The sequence below is a fragment of the Macrotis lagotis genome, chromosome 1 (genome assembly GCF_037893015.1).
Source record: "Macrotis lagotis isolate mMagLag1 chromosome 1, bilby.v1.9.chrom.fasta, whole genome shotgun sequence".
Taxonomy (NCBI): domain Eukaryota; kingdom Metazoa; phylum Chordata; class Mammalia; order Peramelemorphia; family Peramelidae; genus Macrotis; species Macrotis lagotis.
In genome coordinates this window covers 386,740,451-386,755,108 of record NC_133658.1, presented here as the reverse complement: position 1 = coordinate 386,755,108, position 14,658 = coordinate 386,740,451, and the positions used below count along the sequence as shown (strand labels likewise).

At 30.6% G+C, this 14,658-nt stretch overlaps 1 pseudogene; it reads right to left on the bottom strand.

Moving 5' to 3' along the window:
* The window catches only part of LOC141502016 (methyltransferase N6AMT1-like), a 79,446-nt pseudogene that overhangs the window by 64,390 nt on the left and 398 nt on the right, over positions 1–14,658 (bottom strand).

Sequence of the window (14,658 nt, the reverse complement as noted above, 5' to 3'; positions counted from 1 at the left end):
TGATGGTATCTCAATACAGACTGAAGCATGCTTTTTATTTTTCACTTTATTTTTATTGATGTTTCTCTTTCTTTGTAGGTGGTATTATGTTTACTTTTATAACATGATTATTGTCATGATGTGAAAATAAATAATTTTTTTAAAGGAAAGAATTCTTAAGTCAGAGATGATAGAGGGGCATGGAAATTGGTAAGATAAAGAACACAGTGAATTTTGTGCTAACCCTGGAAGAAGTATCAGTTCCTGTTTGGACACTCTATTGCCTATAACTACTCTTGTAACATAATTCAAGGTAAATGGAGAGGATGGAAACTCAAAGGGACAATACTAGTTTTGATTCCAAGGGAGCAAGGATATGAGGAACAGTATCATTTCACTACATAAGGGATCAGGTGCCCTGTGGAGAAATAATTATTGCAAATCAAAGGAATTGAAAGTTCTTCCTAAGTAAGTACTGGAGGGCATACTAGGAGAGCAAGTGTCCACATCTCTACATAGATCACACCACCACAAGAACAAAAGCTGACCACAAAATCTACTATGAGGACAAAGAATTTCAAGACCTTTACTCAGAAGAAACCAATGGAATCAAAAGAGCTACAAGAAAAGTCTCCAAGGAAAAAAATAATTATTTGGATGCAAAATCAATTCCTGGAAGATAAAATTTATTTGCAACATCAAATAATAAAAGTAGAGGTAAAGACAATGATAAAGAAAACAAAGTAATGAAAAAAATTAAAATAAAAAGCAAATGCTTGACAAGAGAAGCACAAAAATACCAGAGAAATAACAGGTTAACAATGACAACAATAACAGAATTGGCTAAAAGGAAGTAGTGGTAAAAAATACCCTGAAGAAAATAAATCCCTTCAAAATTAAAATTGGGCAAGTTGAAGTTAATGAGTCCATGATATACATTTCCATAATAATTCAAAATCAAAAGAGTTTTTTAAAAGCTAGAAGAAAATGTGTAATATGTCACAGGAAAAATAGCCAACAAGGAAAAATAGAAAATTTAAGAATTTTTGGACTATTTGAAAGTAAGTCATGATCACACAAAGAAACTAGAGTTTCTATTTCAAGAAAGTATCAAGAAAAACTGCCAAGATATCCTAGAACTTATGGGTAAAACATAAATTTATAGACTCCACCTGTTCTCCACTTGAAAGAAGTTCCAAAAAAGATGATGATGATGATGATGCTGATGATGATGATGTTTGTCCTTCATTCTCAATGAAGTTCATGACATCAGGAGAGACAATGCCATGACAATTACATAAATTGTATTTGAGTGAAGGGGTTCTATGCTGTCATTATTCTCATTTTTTTCCTTCAGACCCATCTGGATTCAGTGGCTAGATATGATTTAGGATGATTGGATATGTCTCTGGAAACCAGAAAATGAAGATTAAGTGACTTGCCCAAATTAGTAAATGTCAAGTGTCTGAGACTGGATTCAAATTCCTATCCTCCTGATTACAAGGCCAGTGCTCTATCCACTGGGCGGCCTGACTGCCCTTTCCAAGATGAAAACTCCCATGAGCATTTTATCCAACTTCTAGTCCTTTCAGGACAAAGAGAAATTACTTTAATAACCTATAAAGAAACTACTTGAATGCTATGGAGCCACAGTAAGGACAACACAAGATTTATCAAGTATGACATTAAAGATGCAGAAAGCAAAAGACCTGAAATTACAATCTAGAAAGGCCTAACCAGCAAAATTCTTCAAGGGAAAAAATGCATTTTATTGAAATAAAGAACCTTCAAATGTTTCTGTTGAAAGGACACAAGGAGAATTGAAAATTTGGCTTTCAAATATCAGATTGAAGTGAAGCATAAAAAGATAAAAATAGTAGAGAAATCATAAGGAACTTGGTAAGGATAAAATGTTTACTTTTTCTATAGGTGGAAATTATATGTACAGCTTAAAATAACTGATGATTAGGACAATTTGAAAGATTCTATATTGAAACATGGTACAGAAGTGAATAAATATGTGGGGATGATTTGAAAATAATGAATAGAAGAGAAAGGGCAATGAACAAGGTTAAAGAGAATGGGAGATAAGGAGTGAAGAAAGAAACCTATAAAAGAGGCATACAAGGAAAATATTCTTTGTATTAGGTAAAATGTTGGAGAGAGGGCAAGAAGTGGGTAAACTTTCCTAGTGTGTTCAAAGAGGGGAAAATATATCAAAATTGATGAGTAAAAGAAATCTGTTTTACTTAAAACAGAAGCACATAGGAAAGATAAGAAAAAGAGAATGGCAAAAGGGAAGGAAGATAAAAGAAGGAAATGAGCAAAAGAAGGGAGGGGAGTCACCAATGAGACATAAGCAGAAAGCAGAGAGGATTAGAAACCAGAATCCAACAAATTGCTATTTGCAATGGCACATTTGTAACAGAGAGAGATATATATCATGAGTTAAAATATGGGACTAAAACAGAATGCTACAATGAATGTAAAAAGGAAGAGAGAGCAATTATGATCTAAGACAAAAAAAACAATAAAAGGAGACCAATTACAAAGGAGAAACAGGGAAACTAAATTCTTCTAAAAGCAACCATACACAATTAAGCATATGATACTAATCATATATGTGTCAAATGACATAACATTCAAATTATTAAAAGAAAAATTAAATGAATTACATAAAAATGACAGTAAAATGCACTCCTTAGAGGGTACTCAACTTTTCTCTGTCAGAGCTAGAGAAGCCTAACCACAAAAAAATAAAACAGAAGTCAAAGAGATGAATAAAATCTTAGAAAAGTTAGCTATGATAAATCTCTGAAGAAAATTAAATTGAAATAGGAAAGGGTAGAGCTTTTTCTCATGGTACTTTCACATGCATATTACCTTCACAAAAATTGGCTGTATATTGGGCACAAAAACCTGACAAAGTAAAACAGAAGTATTAAATGGATCTTTTCCATGTCATAACATAATAAAAATTAAATTTAATGAAGTGTCAGGGAAACATAGATTAAAAATTTAATTGGAAATTAAACAATCTAATCCTAAAATGAGGGAAATCAAAGAAGAAGTAATCAAAACAATCAAAATTTCAATAAAAAAATGAAAGCAAGGAGACAAGATTACAACATTTATCAGATGTAGCTAAAGCAGTACTTAAGGAAAAATATATAACTTTAAATGTTTACATCAATGAAATATAAAAAGAATGGGACAATTAATTGGGCATAGAACTTAAAAAAACAGTAAAAAATAAAGAAAATCCCCAAACATTTAAACAGAAATCCAGAAAATCAAAAGAAAGATTAATCAAATTAAAAGTATTAAAAAAATCTTCAACTTGGACCAATGAAACTTGGACCTGGTTTTGTGGAAAAACTTGATAAAATTTATGTCATTGGTTAATTTGATTATTTTTTAATAAGAAGAAAATCAAAATAGCTGTTTCTAAAACAAAAAGGATCATTTCACTATCAATGATGACCAAATTCAAGCTAGCATTAAGATTGCCTAATTAGATGTCAGTAAAACAATTTAAGTGAGATTGATGAGTATTTCCAAAATAAAAACTACTTAGGTTAACATAAAAGGAAATAACCACACTTTAACCCTAAAACCATAAATAACCTGAGCTTAGAACAAATTAATTGAGAAAATCATTAAGGAACTTTCTAAGGGGGAGGACAAAAAACCAGGACCAGATGAATTTACAATTGAATTTTAATAAACATTTGAAGAATAATTAATTTCAGTGTACTACCTAAACTATTTGGGAAAATAGGTAAGGAAGGAGTATTACTAAATTACTTTTATGACAAATATATGATTTTGATATCAAAACCAGGAGAATGAAAACAAAGAAAACTAAAGATCCATTTTCTTATTGCATGTCAATGGAAAAATTATATAAAATTCTAACAAGTATATTGGACTAATAAATACCACAGATCATATATTATGATTAGTTGGAATTAATGTAAAGGATGCAGAACTGATTCAATATTTTGAGGAAAATTATCAATATAAGTGAGCATAAGAATAATAAAAATCAATTCATATTGTTATATTAATAGATACAAAGATGTCTTTAATAAAGCAGTTGTTATTTTGTAAAAATGTATTTTCAATAACAAACATATGCATCAGGTGTCATAACATCCTAATTGTTAAAGGAAATTTAAGTTACAGGAAAGATTACATATCAACACTATAACAGTAGAAGATCTCAAACATACTGTTTTAAAATTAGATAAATCTAGCCATAAAATAAATAAATAATAAGGAAGTTAAGGAGGTAAATAGAATTTTAGAAAAGTGGAATATGATAGAAAACTGGTAGAATGGGGATAGAAATAAATATATCTTTTTTTCTCAGTGGCACATGGCAACTGCATAAAAATAAAGATGTATTAGGGCATTAAAAACCTCATAATCAGGGGCAGCTAGGTGGCACAGTGGATAAAGCACTGGCCCTGGAGTCAGGAGTACCTGAGTTCAAATCCGGCCTCAAACACTTAATAATTACCTAGCTGTGTGGCCTTGGGCAAGCCACTTAACCCCATTTACCTTCCAAAAAAACCCCTAAAAAAAAACCCCTCATAATCAGATACTGAAAAGCAGAACTATTCAGTGCATCTTACTCAGACCAAGAAATAATAAAAATTCCTTATAATAAAGGTCTACAGAAAGACAGACTAAAAATTAATCAAAAACTTAATTACCAAATCCTAAAGAATGAGTGGGTTAAACAACAAAACATAGAAACCATCAATAATTTAATTAAATATTGTGACAATAATGAGACAACAAACCAAACAAAACTTAAGGGATGTGATCAAATGAGTTTTATGGGAAATTTGATGTCTAAATGCTCGCATGACTAAAATAGAGAAAGAAGAGAACAATGAAATGGACTTGCAACTAAAAAAGGTAGGAAAAAGCAAATTAGAAGTCCCCAATAAATCCTAAATTAGAAATCCTAAAATTCAATTGGGAGCTTAATTAATTGAAAGTAAGAAAACTATTCAGTAATTTACTAGATCTAGTATATAAATCTTACTTGTTATTGTGAAAAATCCAACAAAATAGATGAACCTCTAAATAATTTGATTTGAAAAGAAGAAAATAAAATGAAATTATCAGTATCAAAAATGAAAACACTGAAATCATCACTAATAATGAGGAAATTAAATCAATAATTTAGAGATATTTAGATCAACTGTATGCCAATAAATCTGATAACCTAAGTGAAATGGAAAAATATTTATAAAAAATATGAATTGCCCAAATTAATAGAAGCAGAAATAAAATATTTACATAATCCCTATTTCAGAAAAAGAAATTGAATTTCCCAACAATGATCTTCCTAAGAAATTCTCCAGTGCCAGATGGAGTCACAAGTGAATTCTATCAAAAATTTAAATAACAATTCCATTTCACAAAAACTATTTGGAAAAATGGATGAAGAAGTTCTGTCAAATTCCTTTTACAATACAAATAAAAATGCGGTGCTTATAATTAAACCAGAAAGAACCAAAAAAACTGAGAAAGAAAAATAAAAACCCACTTTCCCTGATGAATTTTGATATAAAATTTTTAAATAAAATATCAACAGATATTCTACCAATTTATTGTTAAAATCATACACTATGACCAGGTAGGATTTATATTAGGGATATGGGATGAGTAGAATATTATGAAAAATTCAGTACCATACCAAAAACATATCATTATCTCAATAAATACTGAAAAAATCTTTTGACCAAGTGCAGTAACCATTCCTATCAGAAACACTAGAGATCAGAGTAATAAAGGATGGCATTCCTTAAGAGGATAAGCAGTATCATTTTATGTTTATAAGCAAAATCATCAACAACCATTATTTTTAATGGGGATGTTAGAAACATTCCCAGTAAGATCAGGGTTGAAACAAGGATGTCCATTATCATTACTATTTTTCAGTATTGCATTAAAAATGTTAACTCTAGCAATAAGCAAATAAAAAGAATATAAAGGATTTAGATTAGACAATGAGGACACAAATTTCTCATGCTTTACAGATGATGATGTGATGGTATGCTTAGAAAATTCCAGAGAAGCAACTAGAGGGGGAAAAATTCTACTTTAAACAATTAACAATTTTAGCAAAGTTGTAGGATATAAAATAAATTCTGAGAAATCATCAGCATTTCCATATATATTACCAACTAAGACAAAAAGAAAGAAATAGAGAGAGAGAAACAAAGAAAGAAAAGAAAAGAAAGGAAAAAAGAAAAGAGAAAAGAAAAGAAGTAAAAGTATTGAAGGAAACAAGGAGGAAGGAAGGAAGGAGGTAGGAAGGAAAGTAGGAAGGCATTAAGGAATTAAAGAAGAGAGTAATGAAGGAACAAAGTTACACATAGACCATCATCATACATTTTATAACAAAGTAAAATAAAAATGGATAAATGATTTAGACATAGAGGGTGATATCATAAGTAAATTAGAGGAGCATGGGACAATGCAGCTAACAGAGTTGCGGATAAGAGAAGAGGTTATTACCAAATACGATGTAAAAAGAATCATGGGAGGCAACACAAATAATTTTGGTTAGATAAGATTAAAAAAATGATTCTGCACAAACAAAATACCACCAAAAATAGAAGAAAAGCTGGAAACTGGGGAAAGGGAGGGAATTACATCAAGTTTCTCTGACAGAGGTTTCATTTCTAAAATATTTAGGAAGTTGAAATAAATTTATTTCCACAAAAATCAGTTATTCTTAAGTTCATAAATGGCTAATGGATAAGAAGAAATAAAAGCTGGTCATATTGACTTAAAGAAGTGATCAAAATTTCTACTAGTTATAGTAATTTAAATTAAAATAATCCCTGAAATACCCCCCTCATACTACTAGGTTCTCCGACAAAACAGAAAAAGAAAATGACAAGTGCTTGAAGAGATATTTTACTGTTGGTGAAGTTGTGAAGTAGTTCAACCATATATTTGGATAGAGAATAATTAGAAACTACTCCCAGAGAACCATAAAATTGTGATAATCATTTTATATAGGAAAATCACTACTACATCTGTAAACCAGAGATTTAAAAAAGTAAAATTGACTTATTTGTATAAAAATATTTATTGCAGCTCTTTTTGTGGTTACAAAGAATTGGAAATTGAAAGGATGCACATCAAAGGGAAATTGGATGAAGAAGTTGTAGTATATAGTTTTGATGAATGTTATGAAATAAATAATGAACCAGAAATAGTTTCTGGAAAGTGAAACGAACAGAACCAGGAAAGCATTGTGCAGAGTGATAGAGTAACAATATGTTGTAAGGATAAGCAACTATGAAAGACTTAGCTATTCTTGTCAAGATAAGTTATCCAAAAATATTCAGAAGAACCCATGGTGGAAAATGTTATTCATCTTCAGAAAGAGAACTGATGATCTCTGAATGCATATTGAAGCATTAATTTTTAAACTGTTTCGATCATTTTCATCTGTAATGTAATTAATATGAAAACATCTTTTACAACTTGACATGTGTATTTGGTATGAATTTGCTGGACTTCTAAAGGAAGGAGAGAATTTGAAATTCAAATTTTGAAAAACTAGTTATTGTCAAAGCTGTTTACATGCATTTGGGTAATATTTAATGAGACAATCACAGGTACACACAAAGAGAGCCAACAAGGCACCTACATTGTTACTTATAGTCCTTATGGTCATTTTATCAGAGTACATAAACAGTTGTACAAGATGAGTAGGCAAGGTTTAATTGTTGTCTTTATATCTTGAAAAGAAATCTCAATGTATGATTTATAGATGCATCTGACCATCATTTATGATAGTATTACTATAGTCTTAAGTACCTTCATTTATTTAAAATCATGCATCTCATTTTATACTTACTTTGGAACTTGTTTGTTTCATCACATCTAGAAAATTGTATGCCATTGTACTTGTATTTGTTCTGTGTCAGTTCACTTTGTTTTGTAGAGTATGTCAATGTAATATCATGCTAAATGGTTTTTCTTTAATTCCCCCAGTACTTCACAGATCAGTCAATAAGGAAATGGTCTTTTCTAATGAAAATTTCAATGTATGACTCTTTAGACAGTTCTTGATAGTTTTTATGATCAAAATTTGATAATCAATTTGGTTATAGGCCTTTCTGAAATTAAGTGAGCTGATCCTCAAATGATAGATATGCAGGTTTATCCACTTTATTGCTTGATAAGAGGTATAGTCTTCATGAAGTCAAAGTCATAATTTTAAATAATTAAGTATTAAATTAATATTTAGTAATAGATTATTCATTATTAATTTGTATTCCTAAATACTAGCCATAGTTATTCTATTCTTTGAAGGATTTGGAAAAACAAAAGGAAATGGGAAATACAATATTATGAAGAACACTGTAGAATAACTTTGAGGAAAATTAAAAACAAAGTGAGGGTTGATTGAGACTTTCCTTAAATAGTGTGTTATTCTGATTCAGTACAATTGTTATACAGTAAGTTTGAATATATGAGAAATTTAGAAAAAAAATTAAAGATTTATATTAACTGGTACAAAATGAAATGATCAGAACAAAAAGAGTAACAAATTTCTATGGTATTGTCAAATAAAAAACCCATAAAAGATTACCAAACTGTGAGCAATTGAAAAAAATGTCCTCAAAGTTTATATAAGAAAAATAAACCTATTTCCTTTAGCAAAAGAAAAATGTGACTATGATAATGGGATATTATATTGATTGTCAAATCCAGTTTTCTTCCTATTGGATGCTTTTTCTGAACTATGTTTCATTTTCAATTAAGGGTTTAATTTTGTTGGGAATTAAAATCATTCAAATTAATCTGATGTAAAAGCAAAAGGCAACAATAATACCTGATTTTTTAAAAGAAAAAGCTGTTGAAGTTTATCACACAAGTAATTGAAATTGGAAGCATTTTCATTATTTCTATTTGTTTTGATCATATTTGTTTAGACATAATAAAAATCTGTGTGCAACTTAGCAAAATCAGCATTATTTCTTAACTTTCAGAACTGAATACTTTTTTCTTTTGTCCCAATGCTGAATATTCTGTGCTAAATTTGGACCAAAATATAAATATCACAAGGGATCAATTATATTTGCAGTTTTTGATAACTACACTATAAATGAATCTAAATAACAAATAAAACTTGCAGAAAACAAATATTTTTCAACACCACACACTCCCACACAAAAAGAGTTAAAAGTCATAAAGGGCTCTCCTTTTTCCATTTAAAATTTGGGGCAATCATATAACTAATTCTAAACATAAACCTTCAGGAGCTATTGAATAGATGAGGCCTTAGTCTTATAACCATTGAACTTTGTTCCATTAAATCTCTAAGTTTCAATATTAGTACTAAAAATCCATGGATAATTAAGAAGACAATGAAGTATAGATATCATTTTTGAGAGTTCTTGCCCTTTTCTAGGTTGTACATTTCAATCACATATGTAAATACTGATTTCTAGAAAAAATTTAATTAAAATGTTCAGATGTCACCTAAGAGAACTGTAAATTTCAACCTAGATAAACATCATCTGACTATATTTTAGTTTCTATTTTTTAAAGTTAGATAAATAATGATTCAAATGGCTTTTATTTCCCCCTTCATATCTCTGACTGTAGTAGAAACAATTTGTTTATAATAAATTCATGATAAATGTGTACTAAATGAGTAGGCAAATACTAGGTGCCTATAAAATAAAAGGTAAGTTAAAATTTCTAGGAATAGTATGAGAATCCATGATTTAAATAAAGCCTTTTGGAAATTGGGGAAGATGAGGCTCAAATGTCTCTCTCTGGAAATGAAAAGAAAGTGAGCTAGACAATTATTTTAATTCTCACTTCTTCAGAAATTACTTGATTGATCTTGTAAAGACTCTTTATCATTTTGGGTCTCATAATTTTTGAAGGGGTTGGATTTCCTAAAATCTAATGTGGTTCTTTGTATTAAGTTTTAACATTTTTAAAAATGAAACAATGTAATTCATTCAATTTATGTTGAATATGCCATCTTAAAAGGCATGTAATCTAGTCCTGAAATTATGTTTACCTTCTCACCTCTAAAAATTAGTACTCATTAAAAAATAATTTTGGCAAATGCTATTTTCACAGACCTGAATGTCTTTAAGATTTCCTTTAATTTGAAAAAAAGATGTCTTTAAAAGAATCAACTTATTATCATCCTGCCTTACTGTGAATAAATCCATATTCTTCTGTCCCTACTTCTGGTGATTTGTGTGACATCTGTAGAAATAAAAGGCCTTGAAAGAAAATGGACAAATCTAGGTTACACGTGAGTTGCTGATGAGCTGAAATCTCAGCTACAGAAGAAAAGTGGATAGTGCCCTACTTACACAACTGTTAAATAAATGGAATTCTGCTCATAAATTTTACTTCTTCCTCACCACTGGCCATCAATCATTTTATTTTTTAAGACTATCAAAAATAATGAAGTATCTTTGTAATATTTCTTTTGGAACATGTAAGACCAGAGGAAACTGTGTATGCACATATATAGAAGAGAAGGGAAGAGGAAAACTATGTGGCAATTGACTTGTCCCTAATTTATATATTCTTTAGCTATTATACAGTTCAGTATTTGTATAGGATCTTCACCTTGGATGCCTCGAGTAAGAATTCTGTTCTTTGCAAGATTCTGAGAACTGGGTCCTGGTATATGAGTCAAGAGATCTGAGATCAAACTTCAACTTGCTATATTACCTTGGAAAATCATTTATACTTTTTATATGAAGATTATGTCATATAGAACATATAAGAAGTGACCTCCAAAACAGAATAAAATGCCAAATATTGCTATCATTATCATCATCAATTTTTGAATTAAGTCCTATCTAGAAGTGATACTGTGAAGTGTAAATGATGCTGGGTTCTGATGATCTATATGTGTATTTGTGAGTGTGTCTGTGTGTCTTTTAAACTAGAAATATTTCATGTGCAGGTCAATTGACAGACATCTCTATTGCTGATCAAATTGAGAACTTTGTCAGCAGAAGATTGCCTCCAAGGAACTGACAAAATCAACTACTAAGACAAAAATTTCTTCAACCAACTTAGTGAGAAAACCTGGTCTTATCCCCTTAGCTTTTATCTATTTGTTGCAATGATTGCTTTAGACCTTAAGCCATATGTTTTCTTCTCTCAGAAATAATTTTAATTTCTATTTCAAACAAAGGAGAAAAAGTGAACTGTTCATTTCTTTGGATGTAGCATTTATCATTTAATAAATTAATATATGCTACATCTACAGGAATCAGGAAAATGCAACCAGTTTAGAGATCTAAGTTAAAATAAATATTTCATATAAATATCCATACATGCAAATATAAATAAATTAATAAAGAGACATGAGTAACTACAATTACCAAATTAATTGTTGGGATTTGGGAGCAATATTTTTTGATGACATTAAACAATCCTTAGACATTAATATACATTAGCCATAAAAAGTTCTCCTATTTCCTCAAGTTCAGATTTCAAAAAAAGTTAATCTATTAATCACTTTAAATTTCTGTCATTTTTACTTCATTTTAAAATTTTTATTTTATTTTTTAAATTGAAAGGAAATATAAAATCATTTTGAGATAGCTTCTACTACTTTTGCCCACTTCAGTCATAAAAAGTTAAAGAAACTAGGAATCTCTTCTTTTAATAAACTCAGTATCATAATGTTATATAGGTCAAGGTTTTATGGCATTAAAAAGTGACAAAGAAAATAAAATAGCTTGTTTTCTATTTTATAATATACTTATTGTGGCCTAATAGATATTTCACATATATTTGTGATATTGTCATATCAAAATATTGCATAAGACATAAAACTCAGTTCTTTGCAAAGCCCTTAGTCTTTGTGAAGCATACAGTTATACCTTACTGTTGCTCATGACTATGTTTTCTGATTGCTATCCTTATTAAAATGTATAGAATAATTCCTGCTTCTTAAATACAAATGAAATCTTGATGCACTAAAGTATGAATTGGATAACTCTAACATGAAGCAGTATAGCATTAAAATACATTCACACATTTATAAAAAAAAGTACAGCTGGTACTCAGATTCTGTGGATAAAGATTGGGTGAGCATATTCTTGATGTAGCCTAATTATCTCTGTGACCTCAAGCAGGAAAGCTTAATTCTTTGTACCTCAACAAATTCATTCTCCTATTACAGAGTATTATCTTCTCAAAATGATTCAGTGCACTTAGTTAAAAAGGTGGTATAAGCACACAAGTAAAAGATGAGCTTTTACTCTATAAAAAAGACTTTTAAAGCAAGCATTTCGTGGATATTTTTATTTATAGTCTATAATTTCATTCATGAATATTATAAAATAACACTATATAAAACCAAAAGTAGATAAAATGTTGAATTATATTATGTTTCTTACATAAGTTCAAAACCTTGATAGGTCTTAAAAATACAGATTTTCAATCTGAAATTTAAATGAAAGAAAGCAAACAACATGTAAAATGTACATCTATTATGAAAGTTAAAGCTAAGCAAAGAATAATGTAATAATGTTACATGTCTTAGTTTCAAGAGAAAATATTAATATTGATTCTGTGGAATATACTTTGAAAACTTATAGTTTCAAACTAAATAGCAAGATATTACTGAATTGACTTCATTTTAAATATTCAAGAATGCTTTATAGCTATAAAATGTATAATTACATTGTACATCATAAGAATGAATTGTGTCATTGTCTTGCTCTTCAGAGTCCAGTGTTCAAATATAAAAATCCTGGCCAGTTGCTTGCAAGAACACATTATGTGAATGGCCAATTTTAGTAGTGTTTGTCATGAGACAAAAGAACAAAATAAAAAACATTTAATTCAGCAGATGGACAAAAGTTGAAGTAACTGGAATAATTTAACCTGAAAAGAATAAAAAAGTTGGAGGTTTGATTGTTTTCAAAAACAAAACCAAGTGAAAAGAATTTGTTATCCATCAACCAACAAAGCAGGAAAGTTCAAGTATTGTTTTAATAATCCGATTCCTTAGAGATAATTTGAAGGTTTGAATGTTACTCAGAGCAGAATGACCTTCTTGGATTACAGTGGAAATCTTAAGTAAATAAAACAAGGAATCATCTAGTTTAAACTAGAATAAAACAATGTTACTGGAGAATTGGGTTGAGTGAACTGGCATTGTCGAATTACTACCTAGTTTACAAATGTAAAATTACATTTTCTCCACCAAATCCCAGAAGACATCCAAAGAATATTGTCAGTAAGTTTTCAACTATTTTTCATTTCTACAATTATTTGCCTTTGGTGTTCAAATAATCATATTACACTAAACATGGAAGTTTTCAGGAATACCTCAGTAACGGGGTTTGAAGATATGGTATTTAGAAGCAGTTAGACAATAGTCTTAAATGATCAAGTCCTACATATATCAGTCCTTCCCTTATTGCCTGTATGTTTGGTAATCCTCCTTTCATAAAACGAACAAGAAGTTAGCTAAAGCTTTTATTTTTCTTTTTAATCTTTTCTAGTGGGTCTGTCCTGAATGTGGTACCCCTACTATTCAGCACCACCTACAGCTCTGGGGTGGTGGTGCTGAATGGACAGCTCCTAGCGCTGGGAGCTGTCTCCAAAGCTCCACCAAAGCTTTCTAAAAGCATTGCCTATTATACACTCCTTTTTAACACGCACTCATTCACAAAATCTGAGAAGAGAACCACCATCATCTTTGCTTACATGGGAATGTACTTAGACTGACTGTCGTGAACACCCACCCACCTTAACAATATTTAGTATGAAAGCTGACACGGAGTAAGAGGAGGAGGAGGGAAGAGGAGTCGAGGTGAGGATTGTTAGCTAGAGGGGAGGGGAGGTGGGGGGGAATGAAGGAAAGAGGATAGAGAAAGTTATCCCCTCCCCCAAAGATACTTGTTTTTTCTTGTCATCCTTCGCTAATCGTTCCCCAGCATCATCACCACCACTACCCTGCCCCAACATTGAGAGTTTGGGACAAGAGAGAGAGATCCGGAAATGGAGGCACTTGTTGTTTTCTTGAGTCCATAAATCATTAGCACGATTTATTCAATTTAAGAAATTCTCCAAATATAGAGTTAAATATGCGTGCGTGTTTTCTACAATCACATAGTTGCTTTGCACAAATAAAACTCAGCGCGCTCGCTTACGCCCTTGAAAACAGCAAAAGACAGTTGAAGAGAGGAGTTTTCTTAGTGTCCCAGTCCCGTTCCAGGAGTGTAAGGGTGCGGGCCTCTCTTAAACATTGATGCTGAACTCCTGGCCCATCATGCCATGTCAAAGAATTTTAGGGAACCAGTACACATGTAGAGGTGAAAGAGAAAAAGGAGGGGAGGGTGTTTCCTTCATTTAAAACATTGCATCTCCGCATTTCAGAACTCCTGATCATTCATATTTATGCAGCTGTTAAATATTTCATCAAAGGTAGAATACTAATGCAGAGCAGTTTTATTTTTAATAGGAAAGCCTTAAAATAGTCTGTTAGTAAATTGCTAGTGTCAAATGATTTTAAATGTAATCTCTCAACTTCCCCCCCCCCTCAAAAAAAAAAAAAGCTTGCTGCAGATTGTAGAAGGATTGGAGTCTGCAGCCAGAGCGAGGGGGATTAGGGCGAGAGCAGTGCAAGTT